Consider the following 17,886-nt stretch of genomic DNA (forward strand, 5'->3'; position numbering starts at 1 on the left):
CCGGGAGGAGACCCCGGGGAAGACTTATGACACCCTGGAGAGACTATGGCCCAATCCCATTTCTCTTTCTGGCCCTCCCCCTTGGCCCTACCCCTTAGCCCTACCCCTGTGAAAGGGAGTGCTAAGGGGTAGGGCAGAAAGTAAACCCCTCCGAATTGGGACACCCCTCCGACAATCACGTACGTCATCAGTTGTCGCCGCTGCTGATGACGTAGGCAGATGCGACAATTGTTTGCCGAAGAAGAATGTTTTTCTTACATTTTAAAACTTTATTAATTGACAAAATACTGACATTTATGAACTTCTTTCGTTGCGGACGCCGCCATCTTGCCGATCTTGGAAGGCTTTGTGAGAAATCTGTCATCCAGTGGCGGCCGGTGGCGAGGGGCGCTTGTTTTGTTCGCCTGGACCGTGACTGGCGGGCGGGGTTAGTTTACTTCCGCAATGGCGGGGGCGCTCGTTTCCCGCCCGCGCATTCCAAGAGAAGAAACCAGTTTATTGAAAATAATCGTCTATCTGTTGTGTTCGGAATGCGCCTGGAATGCGCGAGTGTGGAAACGATCGCTCCCGCCAATGTGGAAGTGAATTAACCCCGCCCACCAGTCATGGTCTATGCTGACAGAACAAGCGCCCCTCGCCATCGGCCGCCACTGGATCATGCCCCTCCGTTTGAAGTGTGCCTCTCGAGAATCTCCTTTTGGAGGGGTGACTGACCCTCCCCCTTGACCCTACCCCTACGTCCCAATGACAATTGGGACACTCCTACCCCTACACATGAACCCGCAAAACGAGGGGAAGGGCAAAGGGGAAGGGCCAGTGGGTGAAATGGGATTCAGCCTATGTCTGGCCTGGGAACGCCTTGGGATCCTCCCGGAAGAGCTGAAGGAAGTGTCTGGGGATAGGGAAGTCTGGGCATCTCTGCTTAGACTGCTACCCCCGTGACCTAGTCCCGGATAAGTAGTGGAAAATGGATGGATGGATGGATCTTCTGGTGTTGTGTTTGTTTACATTGCACACACTGCATGTGCAGGTTCTAGTCTGTGCTTCGTTTCTTCCTCTGTGTTTTAATGTTTTCTATGGCAGAGTGACAGCACCATCTAAAGGCCTGACATGTGAACTACATCGTTTTGAGTCCTTGTCATGTAGTGTGAATGTAGATATTTCCTGCAGCAATGCTGAGTGAACAGGAAACCTTTTAAGAACAATAGATAGAAAAAAGATGGTTTAGTATCATCGGGACAGGGTCTTGGAGGAGGTCTGGTCTGTACAGGGTCTAGGAAGAAATTGTAAACAAACAAGTTGGGCTCATTTGTAGCTTGAGTCCAGTTCTGGTCCATTCTCAGATGATCACAACACCCCATCACACTGGAAACATCTGGAACCATGTAAGCATTAATAATTTCTCATAGTCTTCCAGCCAGCAGATTTTCCCTATCTCCCACAGAGAAGACATTTACATTTACAGTAGATTTCTGTTGGATTTTGACCTCTGTTGCTGTGAAAGTTTGGATACATAGATATGTTTTGTACCCTTATCTTGATAAGTCTAATGAAATTTCAAGAATATTGACCCCATATAATGAGAAATAAAATAATAACAATAATTTTTGCACCACCTGAGCTAAAAGTAAACAACACCCAAAGTAAATTTTCAGAAGTCTATTCAGTACAATATAAAGCTGTGATTAATACCCCCCCCCCCCCCCCCCCCCCCCCCCCGTAGTTATCGTCCCCATTTATCGTTATCGAGGTGAGTTGCTAAATATATCATGATATTGATTTGAGGCCATATCGCCCTAATTGCCATCACAGACATATTACTTGTACCCCTTTCCCACTGGCCAAAAAACCCGTTTAAACCCGCTAAGTCATGGCAGTGGGAAAAGGTTTGACCCGGGATTTCGACCCGGGTCGTTGGCCCTGCAATCGACCGTAAATTCCCGGGTCAGCTTTCTCCCGGCTTTTAGTGGGAGGGACACATCCGGGCGGGAACTTACACGATGACATCGACGCAGCGCGGCTAAGTTAGCGCGCTAGTTGTTGTTTCTGGACACAGCGTGAGATTTCCTTCGTCAACATGACCCAGCATTGGCAAGATAGCAAGACCAGAGAGCTTCCCCTGATCCGTGGGGAAGAGGAGATTCGTCTACAGGTAACAGGGACTGTGCTCCGCTGCAGTTTACTTTCGTTTTGCTCCGTTGCGCTGATGATGTCATCAACATGGGACACCATTAGTGCGGGAAAACGCAGCGACGCGGCTCACCAACAGGAGGTGAGACGCGGGTCTACAGGCGGTGGGAAAGGCGTCTAAAAAGGCGATAGTTAGCGAGTCGCAGACACGGGTCGACCCGCTAGTTGCAGTGGGAAAGGGGTATTGGTGTGATGGGAACAGTTTCATAAATGGTCATTGTGATATCTGACAACAGCAGGAAAGACTGACCTGCTGTATCCTTCCCTCACACAGCAAGGATCGATCAGTCTGTTGCTGAAGCTGCTCCTCAGAGCATACGGGACATTTCTTAGGGGTTGTGACCAGTGACTATATAAAAGATGGATGAAGCTTATGTGACGTCCCCCAGGGCTGGCTCTAGGCATAGACGAACGAGACGGCCAGCGTATGGGGGGGGGGGGGGGGCGCCCTGATGCTGCGTGTACCACGTTAGCACCGCACTGGCCGCCCCCACGCTCTGTGTGGGAGCCGCTCTGAACAAACACCCCCCCCCCCACAACGTCCAGCTCGTCTAGGGCCCGGGCCAGCTCTGACATCCCCCATAGTGTTCTGAAATCCTGTTAAGAGGGTTTAAGCGGGACGGTTAGCGTTGCTGGTCTGAGCACGAAAACACTGTCAAACAAAACAAAAGTGGCACGCGACTGCCAGCTGGAGGCAGCGCAGAGTGATATGAAGGGAGAGAAAATACTGCCAAGCGTTTACGAGGTATGACTTTTTCGTGATGAACGGTTTTGTGATGCAAATATATCACTCTTTCGAACACATATTGGTTTGAGAAGAAAAACGCTTTATTTTCGTGACCCGAGCAGACTTGCTGGACTACCTTCGTCTGGACCAAAATCAGACAGGATCTCCGCTCACTGGATGCTGTCAGGAGTAAATCTGTGTTAATGCACAACACTGCTGACGCGGATGCCATACAGATTCATATCAAAAATCCTGAACTATCCCTTTAATCTTGTCTTTTAGATATCAATAAAAAGTGACTCAGAAGAAGGTCAGATTAATCAGTCATAAATTATGAGACTAATTTAAAGTGATTATCACAAAGATGCCAGAGTACCGTTAGTAGTTATCAGTGCAGCTCATTTTATATGTATCAAACTTTTAAAAAATACGGTTACAGAGTGCAGTGTGAGGAGATAGAGAGCACAAAAAGAGTCTGAACAACACCATCAAAGGAGATCATACCGGGGTCCTCAAAGTGCTTTACAGACATGTAGGAGAGGGATTGTTACTGACAGAGAAGTGAATAGACAGAATGAAAATAGCCAGAGCTGCAATTCAGTTGAAGGCACTGGAAGCCTCCAAACAGTTCAACATCCCTGATACTGAGTTTAAAGCCAGTCTGGGCTGGTGGAGAGGATTGGTGTAATGGGCTGTCTTTATGACGAAGAACAATTGGTACAGTCTACTCAGAGAAGATTGAGAACCTGGTGTATTTTCAGACTCCTTGAATCAGAGAAGTCTAGTGTTATATAGTGATCCAATATGATGTGTGCAGGAGGTATCCATCATGAGATGGAACAATGTGGTTGTTACTCAGGGGTGAAGGTGGGCCCAGAAAATCTCCCCCAAAGCTATACATCACCAGCAGCTGTTTGCCATTAATGTGTCTTCTGAAAATTAGATGCAAAAATGTCAAATAGCAGACACTTACGTTTAGCGCAATATTCACCTTTTCAGTCGGATATATGTGATTTCATATAGTGACATTTATATTTTTTTAGAAAAAAAAATTGATAGAGCACGAATTCAAATGGCATCCTAATTCCCTGCAGTATTCTCTGATATAACAATTCATGCACCTTCTACTTCCTCTTTTTAGTGTGATTAATGGAACTAATTTATGCTTAAACTTTATCACATTTAAGTAAAATTTGGAGTCTGAGTCAAATGTTGAGTACTGTGGATGTTTCTTATTGACTTGAAAAAAGTATGAAGCAATTCTGCTGTTTAGATTCAGGCCAAACTGTGAGAAGCACATTCAGATAATAGTGACTGTATGGCTGTCTTCCCCCCCTTCCTGGTGGTGACGTATAGTAGCTCGCGCTTTGACAGCCTCAGCGGTCTGGACTGAGCTGTTCTTCCTTTCTGCTGTTTCAGCTACACCCTGAACTTCCTGCAGACATTAAAGCTGATGCTACCATACGACTTCCAGGAGACAGAGCTGCTCAGCAAGAAGGCTGACTTCTATCAGACTGAACCCCTGATCCAGTGACTGGGAGACCCCAAGCCTCTGCTGTCTAACTGCACTGACATGCATGAGGAGGTGGTGGAGCTGTCCAGCACCAGGAGGCATTCCAATTACCCAAACCAGTCACTGCCGACATCCCCCTGATCACCGAGGATCAGGCTGCATTTATTAACTGTGGCAGATGACACTGTGATCATCCATCCATCCATCCATCCATCCAGCAAGCCAGACAGCCAGCCAGTCAGCCAGCCATTCACCAGTGTCTTCCCCTCCCCAGAGTACAGAACCCTTTCCTCGTCTGTACATCTGTTGCCTGATCGTGTCAGTCCACTTGTGTCCAGACATCCGTGTTTCTCCTTGTGTTTTCTTGTGACCTTCTCATGTCTTCATGACTTTGTTCATTTTATGGCCTAATCCTCTTGGATTCCCCTCCTTATGTCTTCATCTGGTTTGTTTAACCTGAGCTTCATATAACTTTTGTCCCTGTGTGTGAGTCTACTTCTGGGTTTTGCCTGGATTCGTGACAGTTAGTAATCGAACTTCATCATCTGTCCATACGAATATCAGTGTACTCACCATAATTCGTGTTTGGTGCATGTGTGTGGTTTCATTGAAAAGACAACCAAGAGCACCAGATCATGACCTGGCACGGTAACTACAGTGTTTTCAGTATTTCTGCCATTTCCATGTAAACAAACATCATTTTTAAAACGTCGCCTTGTAAATCTCATATATTTATCAAACAATAATGCAAAAATTAACAAAGGCAATTTTCAATCTATTAGTCTCCTATAGATACGTTGGAAGGAGAAAACTTTCATTGAACATGCCCCTCTGGTTGCCGATGATGGTGTGGAGATGGTGTTTGACATCATCCATAACATCCAGCAGTTTGCCCATATCTTTCTTCTTTGCAACTTCCATGAAAGCTTCATGCCGACCACTGATCAGCTGTTCACTGTGGATATTTCCCTCCTGGATGTGCTGCTCCCTGAGCTGATCACAATCTAGAAGAGGAAACTGAAAACCACCGAAAGGTAGAGCATCCACAACAGTTTCCTGCAGATGTTGAAAGAATGCCTCCTTCTCAGGAAATACAGTCTGTACTGTACTGTACTGTACTGTACTGTACTGTACAGCTGGTCAGCATTACAGATCAAGTCCAGCTTACTATCCAGCCAGTGTCAAAGGTATATCGCAGAGCCTATCTCAAGTCTCTTGATCAGAGCAGGTGAATCATTCAAGACTTTCCAAAATTGATTACAAGCTTCTTGATAATAGGATTTCTTAGTTTATTTTATTTAGTTTGAATACTAGTTCATGATATTGTTGGACCTGACATTGATTCTTGGACCTGAGTTTGAATACTGGTACATGATATTGTTGGACCTGACAAGAGCACTGAAAGACAGCAAGAAAGAGAGAAAGAATGACAGGGAAAAAAAGGATAGCCATTCGTCCAAAACCCCACAAGACAACAGGGTGACTGAGTCCATGAATATGCAGTGCAGAGTGATTAAAGTTCAACGTGATCATGCAAAAGTGACTGTGAAAATATGACCTCTGACCTCTGAGAAGATCAGAAGCAGGCCAAAGAGGCCCTCAGGACCCAGACAATTGGCAGCAATCCCAGAGCACAGATTCCAGTCACCTTCCCAGGAAGATGTCCACGCATCAGTCCAGAAGGGGGCAGAGGCAGGCCCCAGCTTGGGGGCAGAGGCAGGCTCCAGCTGGGGGCCCTCGGCAGTCAGGCGGCCCTGGCCCCAAGAGCAGTCCCCGCCCACTCAGGCAGAGGGCCATGACCTGACCACTCAGGCAGAGGTCCTAAAGAGATGGCCCCATACCATACCCCCACAGATGGCTACCTGGCTTGTGCCAGCACCCCCCCAGCACTCGAGCTGTGTACCCGAGGAGCCAGAGCATCATAACCCCCCCTCCCCCCAGCCTACATCCCCCCTCCCCTCCCACCTTCCTCCACCCAGCCCACCCCCTCCTTCCCCTCCCACTCTTTCCACCCTCCCCCTGGCCCACTTCCCCCCTACCCTCCATGTCCTTCCACCTTACCCCGAGCCCACCTTCCTCCCCCCCCCCCCCCCCTCCAATTCACGTCCTCTCCCACGTCACACCTCCACCCTCACATTCCCGCACCACCCTCCTGCCATGTCCTGTGGGAGACCCCCCCCCCCACAGCCACTGCCCTGCCCCCACCCCACACTGATGCAAACAGCTGTGTACCCCTCGTAGCCAGCAGTCCCCCAGCCCACAGCCAACCCGGACCCCAGGCCTATGGGGAAACTACCCACCCCCACTCTTCCCCCACACCAGGCAGCACCAGGAAATGGGTGTAGAATAATCCCATTGCCCTTACCTAAAACAAATAAGTTGAGATAAATAAAGATAAATAAATAACTGTTAAATAAAATAAACGCTAAATTTAAAAAAATGTGAAGTGAGTGCAACCAGTCAAAATGTCTTCATTTTACTTAGCTAGTTTTTCTTAAGAACTGAAACAATGCAGACTGTATTCCAGACTGTGTGCACTCTCCATAGTTAAAGATTATGGTTGAAGATAGGTTGAAGCAGTCAAACACACACCTTGTCCAGACCTGCTGTCTGTCTTGTTTGAAGCTTCCTCAGCTGTCATCTGATCTGTTCCACGGTGAGTAGGCGTCCACAGTGGAGCAGTTTGTGTTGATAGACAAACTTCAGATGGCTGCAGTGAGGGTTGCAATGGGAGGAACAAAGGCTGAATACCACTGAAGTCATCATTGAGTTTGTTGGATTTTTCCAATGTCCAATCTGGCTTTGTGTTGTGGCTTGGGATAGTTTTCACACATTCCTCAACCTACCTCATGCTTTTTTTTCCTCCAATTTTCTCCTGGAGCTGTCCTTTGCTCCTCTCATTCAGCATTTCTCTGTCTGCTGTGCTACTTTCATTTCCTCCTTTTTCCTGCAGCCTTCTTCCTGTAGAGGAGAGCTTTGACTTCCTGCATAACCCATGGCCTTTTGTTATTTTCACGGAGGACAAACTTAGCTGGGAGAGAATTTTGCACAGATGTTGAGCAAGTCTGTCAGACAGAGTTAGCTCTTGCATGTCCTCACACTTTGGGCTCAGCTGCAGACCCGTCGCCAGACATTCGTCTCAGGGGGGGCATATCAAGTGTATGGGGGGGCACAAATGTGCGTTCAGCGCGTCGGAGCAAGGATGGTGCGGTGCGTGCTCGTGCTAATATATTTTAGGGGATTTAGTTTTAGGGGGCACAACATTTATTTGAGGGGGCCAGGCCCCCTCTTGCCCCTGCATAGACTCGGCCCTGCTCAGTCGTACATCCACATTAATGGTGTCAAACACGTCTCTCTGGGCGTCTTCTTGTATTTCAGGGGACCACTTCCTGATCGAGTTCTTACCAGCTACCCTTGTATCAGGAGCATGTGGTGTGGCTTTAAGTGAACCAGGTTGTGGTCAGACTTCAGAGCAGGGCCAGCCTTGGGCACAGGCAACCCAGCCTAGCGCCATATGCTGGAAGAGGTGCCAAAAGCTCATGAAAAAATTTTTATTTTATTTTTTTGGTGAGGGATGCATTAGCGCTCCATGGAAGAACAGTGAATTCAATTGTGTGTCAACACTGGGATGGTTACAGTTCCTACAAATTATTTTAAAGACCTCAAGGTTCTGTTTTCTCACATGTATTGGCAGTGTTAACTATCAGAAGGATGTAAACAAAGATGGTAAACATCTCACTAGGCCCTCAACCAAACACAGTTAATTTGTATCTGCAGAACCTTGTTATCAGACAGGTGATCTGTCCACATTAACCACCAACTTTTGAAACCAAATCTCAGAGTTGATTTGAAAATGCTCAATCAGTAACTTTGGTCTTTACGGCAAAAAAGCTAAAATACTGAAATACTGACATTATAGCATTATTTCTTCCTTCACCAACATGCAGTACCTCTGCAAATAACGAAGACTTTTATCCTTCCTCTTCTTTGTCGACCTGAATGCAGCACCAGGTGCTGATAATCACACTCTTAGGCACATGTGAAACAACAGGACCTCCAACAGTGATCAGACATGAAAAGAAGAAATCAAGGAACCTGAAACAGCATACAGTGTGTGACTTCAAAATCAAACAGGAATCAAAGAAAAAGTCCCTAAACGGCCAGTTCCCAAGTAGGTCTTGGTGGGAGAAGGTCTGGAGGCAGAGCAGGCTAAGTATCTTCGGAGTCCATGAAAAGGGATGGCCCAAATACTACAGGAAAAACCTTGGGGGGTTAAGGAGGGGGCTTAAGAAGAGGAATGGCACCAAAACAGGAAAACCTCAGAAGAGCTTCCATTGGCAGAGCCAGGATGAGGCAAGCTGTTGTGAATTCCCCAGGAGGCGCAATGAGGTGAGCCATCATGAGCCCCTTTAGAGATGGGGTGAGGGGGTGAGGTGAGTCATCATAGGCGCCCTCACAGAGACGATGAGGCATGGCATCAACTGCTCTGCTGATTGCCACTGGCTCAGCAGCATCAACAGCTTGATGAGGACTGCAGAGACTAACTGGGGGATAACAGGCACAGGACAGATCGACTCATGCCCCTTTGCCACTGGCCAAAAAACCCGTTTAAACCCGCTAACTATCGGCTCTTCACAGAGCCGGCCCATGGCATAGGCAGTATAGGCAGATACTAAGGGTGCCGTCCATTAGGGGGTGCCAGTGCCACAGCGCCAACAGCACAAATGGAAGAGAAGAAAGGCGAACTTAGGGGCTGGCTAGGGCACAGCGGACAGGAGGGGGCGCATGCGAGGTGGCGGCTTCAGTCTCCGGCCACTTCCGCCTGCCCGAAGCTACATGTGGGCACAGCATCGCGCGAACCCCGCCCCCCCCTTCTCCGACACTGCATGTTCCCCCCCGCATCTGACGCTACATGTGTGGCACCACCGTTGAATGAGGGCACTCATCTTGGGCTCGTCTGGGGTGCATAACAAGTACAGGCCAGGGCTGGCTCTTCATGGCAGTGGGAAAGGGTTTAACTGACATTTCGACCCGGGTCGTTCAACCCTGCAATCGACCCGGGAATTTACCGGGTCAGCTTTCTATCGGCTTTTAGCGGGAGGGACACATCTGGGAACTTACATGATGACGTCGATGCAGCGTGGCTACGTTAGTGCGCTAGTTGTGGTTTCTGGACACAACGTGAGATATCCTTGGTCAAAATGACCCAGCATTGGCAAGATAGTGAGACCAGAGAGGCCCCCTGATCTGTGCGGAAGAGGAGATTTTTCTACAGGTGACAGGGACTGTGTTCCACTGCATTGTTTACTTTTGTTTTGCTCCGTCGTGCTGATGATGTCATCAACGTGGGACACCACCAGCGCGGGAAAATGCAGCGACGCGGCTCGCCAGCAGGTGGCTAGACGTGGGTCTGCAGGCAGTGGGAAAGAAGTCTAAAAAGCCGATCGTTAGCAGGTCGAAGACACGGGTCGACCCGCTAGTTGCAGTGGGAAAGGGGTATTAGAAGCTTTCTGTTGGGGCAACAGACTGGAGTGGAACAGGCATGGGAGCCAGTGGAGGTGCGTTTTCTAGAGAAGTAACGGTCCAAATCTGCTTTATTAAATCTGATGGTGAGGAAGTGGCCACACAATGCAGAGAAAACATCCATTTGCTCATGGAGCTGGTATACCTCCTGTTGGCGATGATCCTCTGCAACCCACAAGGAAAACCTATCCCATGCAATGCCAGCTGAGTCCATATTAAAGCCGGTTCATTAAAGAACATGGAATGGAAACAAACAAAGAAAACTAAGAAACATAATTGGGTAGAGAATCACAGATGAACACAGTCAAAAACACAGACAAACCCCGCAACAAAACACAGAACTCAAGACCAGTGTATACTGCTGTCAAGAAGTGCAGACAATCACACATGCGAAACATCAGGGCAGTGAACAGCAGTCAGACATGAAGAGAGGAAGTCAAGGAGCCTGAAAAGAGAGACAGCATGAGACTTCAAAATAAAACAGGAAACAGACAAGACAGAAAATGTTCACTGTGACACAAGTGAGTGATTAGCAGTAATGGAAATAACATTGTGACTATTTACATCATCATACTTATTTGCTATAGTGGCCCAGTTTACATGGGTGCTTTTTCAATCCAAATGTAAACAATCATATTAAACGCGCATGTATACATGGATGGCATACAAAGCGATCCACGATGAATCCTCGTTTACAAGGACCCTGGGTGAAACGGATTATACAGCGTCCTGCGACATGCGCACAAAGTCTCTCGAGGAACTTTAAGGTCTTTAGCTCCGCAGCAGCAGTCCTCAACACTGAGCAGAGTGTTTTAATCTGCTGGATATCTGCTCAAATAATGTCCCAACATCTCCATGATACGCTGCTCAAGGAGCGGGCGCTCCGCTGGCCGGAGCACCGTCCCACCGAGTGGTACGCCTCAGTGTGTGCACCGGGGCTCCGCTCCGCATGCCGATCTTTCGAAATAACTGGTGCCCGTGTTAACTTGTGACCAATAGATGACTGAAACTTGTAGTCGTTCTAGCAAACGTTGGTTATCGACAGTTACGGTGAATATATAAATTTAAAGTCTTTTGTGAGTCTTACTTTAACAACTGCTTTAACAACTTTAACAACTGCTGTTATCACACTGAATTCCGCCATCATTCGTTAACATGGGAATCAGTTAATCCATAACACCGGCCAGGCAATCGCTTGTATTCTGCTACGGAGCTCTTTGAACAACTTGCTGTTGCGCGATTTGCTTCCATCTCGCCTCTCCAGTGTTTTTTCTCTCGGGGTTTTTTTTTTAAAAAGTGTTTTTCAACTACCGTCGAGTTCTTCAGCTTGTTTTTGACTGTTCTGCTTCCCGTTTACTGCGCACGTCATCACGTACGAGGGAACGCATGCGCGGAACAAATAATCCCCCGTTTAATCCGCTCAGCTGTCAGGCGGCGTTTGTATGAGACATAGAGCGGATTATCAATCGGTGTACACCACCTCGTACAATCGGCTCCGAAATACAATCCGCTCCTTGTGAAGCGGATCCACTCGGGCGTTTACATGACACATTAACAATCCGCTTCGCCTACAAGTCGATTATACAGGGCGCATGTAAACATGCCTAATGTTCATTATTCATTATGCTTAATTGTTGCTGCAGTGTAGTGTGTGTGGTTGATAGTGTCATGAGCTGTACACCATTAGATCCAGACGCAGAGAGGCCAGACCAAGGTAGACATTTGAACAAGTTTATTGTAATCAGGGGTGACCAAGGATGGCTGCTGCCTACAGGCAGCATCAAAGGTTAGCTCAGTCTTGTCCCGATGGGGGGGTCTCCTGAGCCCACAGGTGAAGGGGGAAGCTCAAGCACGCAGGCCAGCTCTGAAACAAGCGACAGTTGTTGGTGGGTGAGGTGGCTTACGTGCTGGAGACCATCTGAGGATCAGAGGCTTGAGTATGGACTGCAGGTGGAGTGAGCAGGACATAGGTCTTGGAGAAATGAGGCAAGGCATGAAATAATCCCTTCAGAGCTCGGCAACACAGGAGAATCCTTCGGCAGCAGCAACAAAGGTGCCTAGAGAAGATAACGATCCCACAAGGAACAGGTGGCAGAGAGGTTAATATTGGCAGGCAGAGTGGCAGTCCACAGGTGAATGCAATCAGCAATCAGATGGACCCAGGGTTCAAGGACAAGATAATTCTCTAGTTTACCGTAAAGGGAATGATTACTGATGGAGAAAAATAGAAGCAGAATGACCATAACCAGTATTGTTGACTGTTATTCAGCCAAAAGCACCAGTCTCCTAAAGAGCTCAACGTCCCTGATAATGAGATTAATGCAAATCTAGGCTTTTGGAGAGGATTCATGTGGTGTAATGGGCTGCCTTTACAGAGAACAACAACTGTGGTCCAGCCTGAAGCTAGGCTACACGCTTACATGCCACTGTCTTTTCAGGTTTATGAGATGAATCTGAAGAAAAACACACAGACCCCCTGAATCAGTGAGGAAAAAACACTCTGACACCCTGAATCGGAAAGGGAGTTCAGATGAAATGAAAAGAGTCCGTTTCTGTTGCGCTGCATGTTTCTCTGACAGAACTAAACGTCATCTGTTTGTTGTCCTGAAGCACAAAACTGCTCTGAAAGAAGATGGTATGCACCATCATCTGTGCAGGAAAAGAGCAGCATGAAGCATGTGTCCTTATCAGTACTCTGACATGTTAAAATGTTTATTTATTCACATAAGTTTAACCTCTTTCAGTAATCTGTAAAAAAATATTCCTAAAAATATTTGCTCTACAACCTTTTATTTATTTATTTTTCCAAATATGAGATGCAGTGGCGGCTGGTGGTGAAATTTGTTGGGGGGGGGGGGGGGCGCTAACAAATGCTTGCATAATACCGATTAAATAGTTAACAGAACTGCAAACGCAACATCACCTATGATACACAGTTACATCAATTACAGGTACACTATACTTTTTTAGTGTGGTCTCTCTCGCTCTCCCTCTCTCTCTGTCTCTCATGCACACACGTGCGCGCGCACGCACACACATACACATTTACGCACTACAAATGTGTTCTAATCCAACTTCAACGACTGCCCACAGATAGCCTGTTGCAACTGTCTTATTACAACTGTTTGGTGACACGTAGAGCCAAACACGCCTTCACTCAGCAAAAACAAGGTGTCACACAGGGCCGGGTCTACGCAGGGGCAAGAGGGGGCTGGGGCCCCTCAAATAAATGTTGTGCCCCCTCAAACTAAATCACCCAAAATATATTAGCACGAGCATGAGCACGGGCACGCACCGCACCATTCTCACTTCGACGCTACATGCAGGACACCCCCCACCCCCCGCCGAACGCACATTTGTGCCCCCCCCATACACTTGATATGCCCCCCTGAGACTGATGTCTGGCGACGGGTCTGGTGTCACAGTCCTTTAACAGGTCAACATGGGCCTACCTTATTTGAAAAGACGCTCACATCGACGCCTTTCTGGGATGCAAACAGGTTAATCACCATGTCGTTGAAGTCGGGTAACTTCTGGATGAAGTCCGTCTCGATAGACAGCATGAAGTGCATTCAATCACAGCAAATAACCCACCTGGTTCATGCTAACGCCCGCCATAGCTGAACTTTTTCTCCCTCCTTCCCAAATCTTTCACAAATAGCAGCCCCACTGCGTTAATTCGCTGCTGTTGGTCAAAAGTCAGTGGCCTGTGGGCTAACTGAAGTTAGCCCAAAATGCTCAGTAAACCACGGGGGGCGGGGCATAACACCTGTCAAATCACTTACAAGAACGAAATGAATGTATCAGAATCAGAAGGAGCTTTATTGCCATTGACCATGAACAAGTTCACAACCTAGGAATTTTTCCCGGTGCAAGTGCTGTGACATTGAACATAAACTAACAAAGAATAAAAGAATAAGATAATAAACATAAAAATGCCATAAAGGCATGCAGTAAGTATCAAATAGACTAATATACACTGTAGAGCAGAAACATAGCAGCTCGAGTGGAGGATCACAGCAACAGCAGGGGAGGAGTTACCCACATAGTGCCATGTAATAGTGCACGAGATTACATTAATGAGATCGATACAGGGCTGTTGGTGAGTTGTCATTGTCGTTATTTTGTGTTCATCAGTCTGACAGCAGAGGGGAAGAAGCTGTTATGAAATCGGGAAGTTCTAGTCCAGATGGACCGCAGCCTCCTGCCAGAGGGGAGAGGGACAAACAGGCTGTGTCCAGGAAGAGAGGGATGGGCTGTAATCCGACCAGCACGTCTCCGAGTCCTGGCAACGTACAGGTCCTTTAGAGGTGGAAGCGTGCAGCCGATCACCTTCTAAGCTGTTCGCACGATGCGCTGTAATCTGCCTCTGTCCTTTTCGGTGGCTCCAGCGTACCACACGGTGATGGAGGTGGTGAGGACGGACTCGATGATGGCCGTGTAAAACTGCACCAACACCTTAGTGGGCAGCTTGAGTTTCCTCAGCTGTTGCAAGAAAAACATCCTCTGTTGGGCCTTCTTGGTGAGGGAGCTGATGGTTGGCTCCCATTTGAGGTCCTGGGTGATGGTGGTGCCCAGGAAACGGAAAGAGTCCACAGTGGAGATTGGAGTGTCTGTGAGGGCAAGGGGGGCTCAGAGTGGAGGGGGACACATCATCAGGTCCGGGGGCCTTGCGCTGGTTCAGCCTGGTGAACTCTTTGTGTACGTCCAGTTCATCTGCTGCAGTTTATCTGCTGGGGCTGTAAAAAATCAGCCCATTTAGAGATATTCTATATTTTTCTTTTGACTGATTGGTGCTGTTGCTACCTTTGGTTTCACCTAAAACAATCTGTTGTAAGCTATTTAAAAATAATTTTCTTAACTTTTTTGTATTAGCTGTCTATTTGTGCTGGGAGGGCTTAGCCCTACTAGCCCATTTATACCAGCCGTCCCTGATGAGATGGCCTAAGGGCAGGTCATCTTATATTCAGACTGATATTTGTGGAGCGTGTTGATGTGCTCAATCTGGCCCTTTTCTGCTGCCCCTCATGTCCACCACCAGCTCCTTGGTCTTTGTCACAATGAGCTGCAAATAGTTCTGTTCAAGTGACAAAGTTGTCCACAGCCGCTTTATATTTCGTCTCATCACCCCAGCATTCTTAAGCACTGACGTGGGCTTCTCACCTGGCAGAGCCGGCCGAGTGATGCTGAAGACACTGGAGAAGTCAAAGAACAGGACTTTTCTTTTGTTGGTGCCAAACTGACACCCACTGATAACATGATTTTAAGGAAGGGACTTCACAACAACAATCGGCTTTTGACTCCTTTCGCATTGCCTGCAGACCCGGGTCTAACTGCCTGCTGATGAGCTGCGTCGCTGCGTTTTCCTGTGCTGGTGGTGTCCCACGCTGATGACATCATCAGCGCAACGTACCACAGCAAAAGTAAACAATGCTGCAGAACATAGTCCCTGTTACCCGCCGACGAATATCCTCTTCCCCACGAATCAAGAGAAGCTCTCTGGTCTTGCTATCTTGCCAATGCTGGGTCATCTTGACGAAGAACATCTCATGCTGTGTCCAAAAACAACAACCGCGCTAACGCAGCCATGCTACATTGACGTCATCACGTAAATTCCCGGATGTGCCCTCTCACAGAAGCCAAGCCATTTTAAACCCAGGTTGCTTGCAGGGTCAAACGACCTGGATGCCGACTAAACCCTTTCACATTGCCATGAGGAGTCGATTATTAGTGGGTTTAAACTGTTTTTTTTCGGCCAGTGGGAAAGGGGCTACAGATTGCTCTTTTCCCTTTTCACACAAACGCTTGTCAGTTTATATTACACTGTTGTTGTTTACCGTTAAACCTTTATGTCCTTTGTGATTTAAAAACAAGTCAATCATAGTGTGGCTCATTACAATAGTTTCGTCACACCTAGATATCCATAACAATGGCAGAGTAACTCAAATGACTACGTTTACATGCAGCTAAAATTCGGATTCAGGTCAATATCTGGGTTTCTGAAACAATTAGGAAAACCCCGTTTACATGCTTTAACAGACAGAGTTACCCCGTTTACAAGTCAGCGCATTCAATCGGGATCTCCCTTTCCAAACCACGGCACACGTCATGCTATTCTCATAACGAAACAGCTCTGACCGGAGCGGCTTTGTGTTGCCAGATTGGGTGGGGTTTCCGCCAAAGCAAGCTTCTTTTTTGAACACGTTGGATGGGTTGATTAAATGATTATGTGTTCATGACGTTCATGTTTTTGTATCATACAAATACGGTTTTAACGTGCATTTTCAACCGAGATGGAGGTTTGGGCTGCTTTCTAAGAGTTTCTGATGTTTTTACGGGTTCGATCGACAGATCTGGCAACCTCCTCCACTGGACTGCAGAGACAGACTGCTGCGGTTTCTCTGTTCTGTAGACGGAACACAGACAGAACGGTTGTTCTGTTGTACATGATTTTTCTGCAGGCCGTACAAATCGTCGCGCGCTCAGAATAACAGTTCGTATCGTGCATTACGGAAGCCTCACACGGACAAAAGTGTGGTGAGTTTCGCGCCTACTCGTTGCTGGACTCAAAAGACCATGATTCATTGCGGATGGGAGCGTGCGCAGAAATAAAAACAATATCCCTTAACTCGTTATCTGTTTACACGGCGGCGCTTTCGAGTTTGAAAAGGAGTAACCCAGCGGCCTTTATCGGGTTTTACAAATCTCGAAAATGAGCTTTTCCGGGTTTTGGCGGGTGTTTACATGGCCACACGCTATTGGGTTATTGCCAACATTCGAGTTTGAAAAGGGTTTGAAAAGGGTTATTGGCTGCATGTAAACGTAGTAAATTTACTAGTAAATTTGCTTTACCTAAGAAAAAACACTGCTTCATACATGTGTATGTATGTGCTAAGTTTTAGTTAATTCAATACATGGCCCAATGTTTGGAACAATGTCCTGAAATGTCATTTGAACAAGATGCATTTTTTTTTCTTCTAATTCTTGTAAACCCATAATTAATCCACAAGAGAATTATTTAAAATGAGATCTTGTCCATCCCTAAGGGTATAAAGTCCATCCATCCATCTTCTATACCTATGCTAAACCCAACTATGTGCGAGGGCAGAATACACCCAAAGTATCAACACGACAAGAGGTAAAATCATCATTCTGCCACAACTTCACCTAACAGCATGCATGTTTGCTTCCTGAGGTTCGAGTTATGCTCAGATATTGGCTCACATACACACTTTGTCACTGTTATTTACATTTTCACCTTCAGCAAAGAGGTAAAGGTGGCTATGTAGTTGTTCAAAGGAATTATTTGATGATTCACACAACCGTGTCATGGAGAATGACAACATTTTATTTCTAAATACTGTCTGATGTTTACTTGAGTCTAAATTTCATATCAGTTGCATTAGTGAGATGTTTTTATTTTAGGAAAATATCAGATGATTTGGCTCTTGGAGCAGGTAATGTTTGAGTAAATTAGGTTATAAATTCGTTGTAATTAAAGACATTGTGTTGTTTTTAAAATAAAAAAAACAGTTCTTGCAGCAAAACAGATCAAAACTAAGACCTCACTTACTGTAGGTTAAGGATTACCCCAACACACCACCGGTGGGATTACTATTACTAAAAAAAATTTAAACGCACACAAAACAAAACTAAATCATTTCAGGCATGAAAGGCAAAGCCAACATCACACTTTTTAATCCCAAGGGTAAATTACTTTATTTTTTTAGGATGCAGATTTCTTGATTAATGTGTCACAAGAAAGCATACTATTAGAAGGTGCCTAACTCACCAGTGACTTACTACATGCCAATCTGGCCAAAGTCAACAGACCACTGGAGGTCAGTTATGTAATGATGTTAAAACCAGTGGTCTGACTTTCCCCATGAAGCCAGTAATACCACTGTCTATGTGATAGCCTTCAAACAGCTAA

This window comes from Salarias fasciatus, chromosome 5 (assembly GCF_902148845.1).
Source record: "Salarias fasciatus chromosome 5, fSalaFa1.1, whole genome shotgun sequence".
NCBI classification, from domain to species: Eukaryota; Metazoa; Chordata; class Actinopteri; order Blenniiformes; family Blenniidae; genus Salarias; species Salarias fasciatus.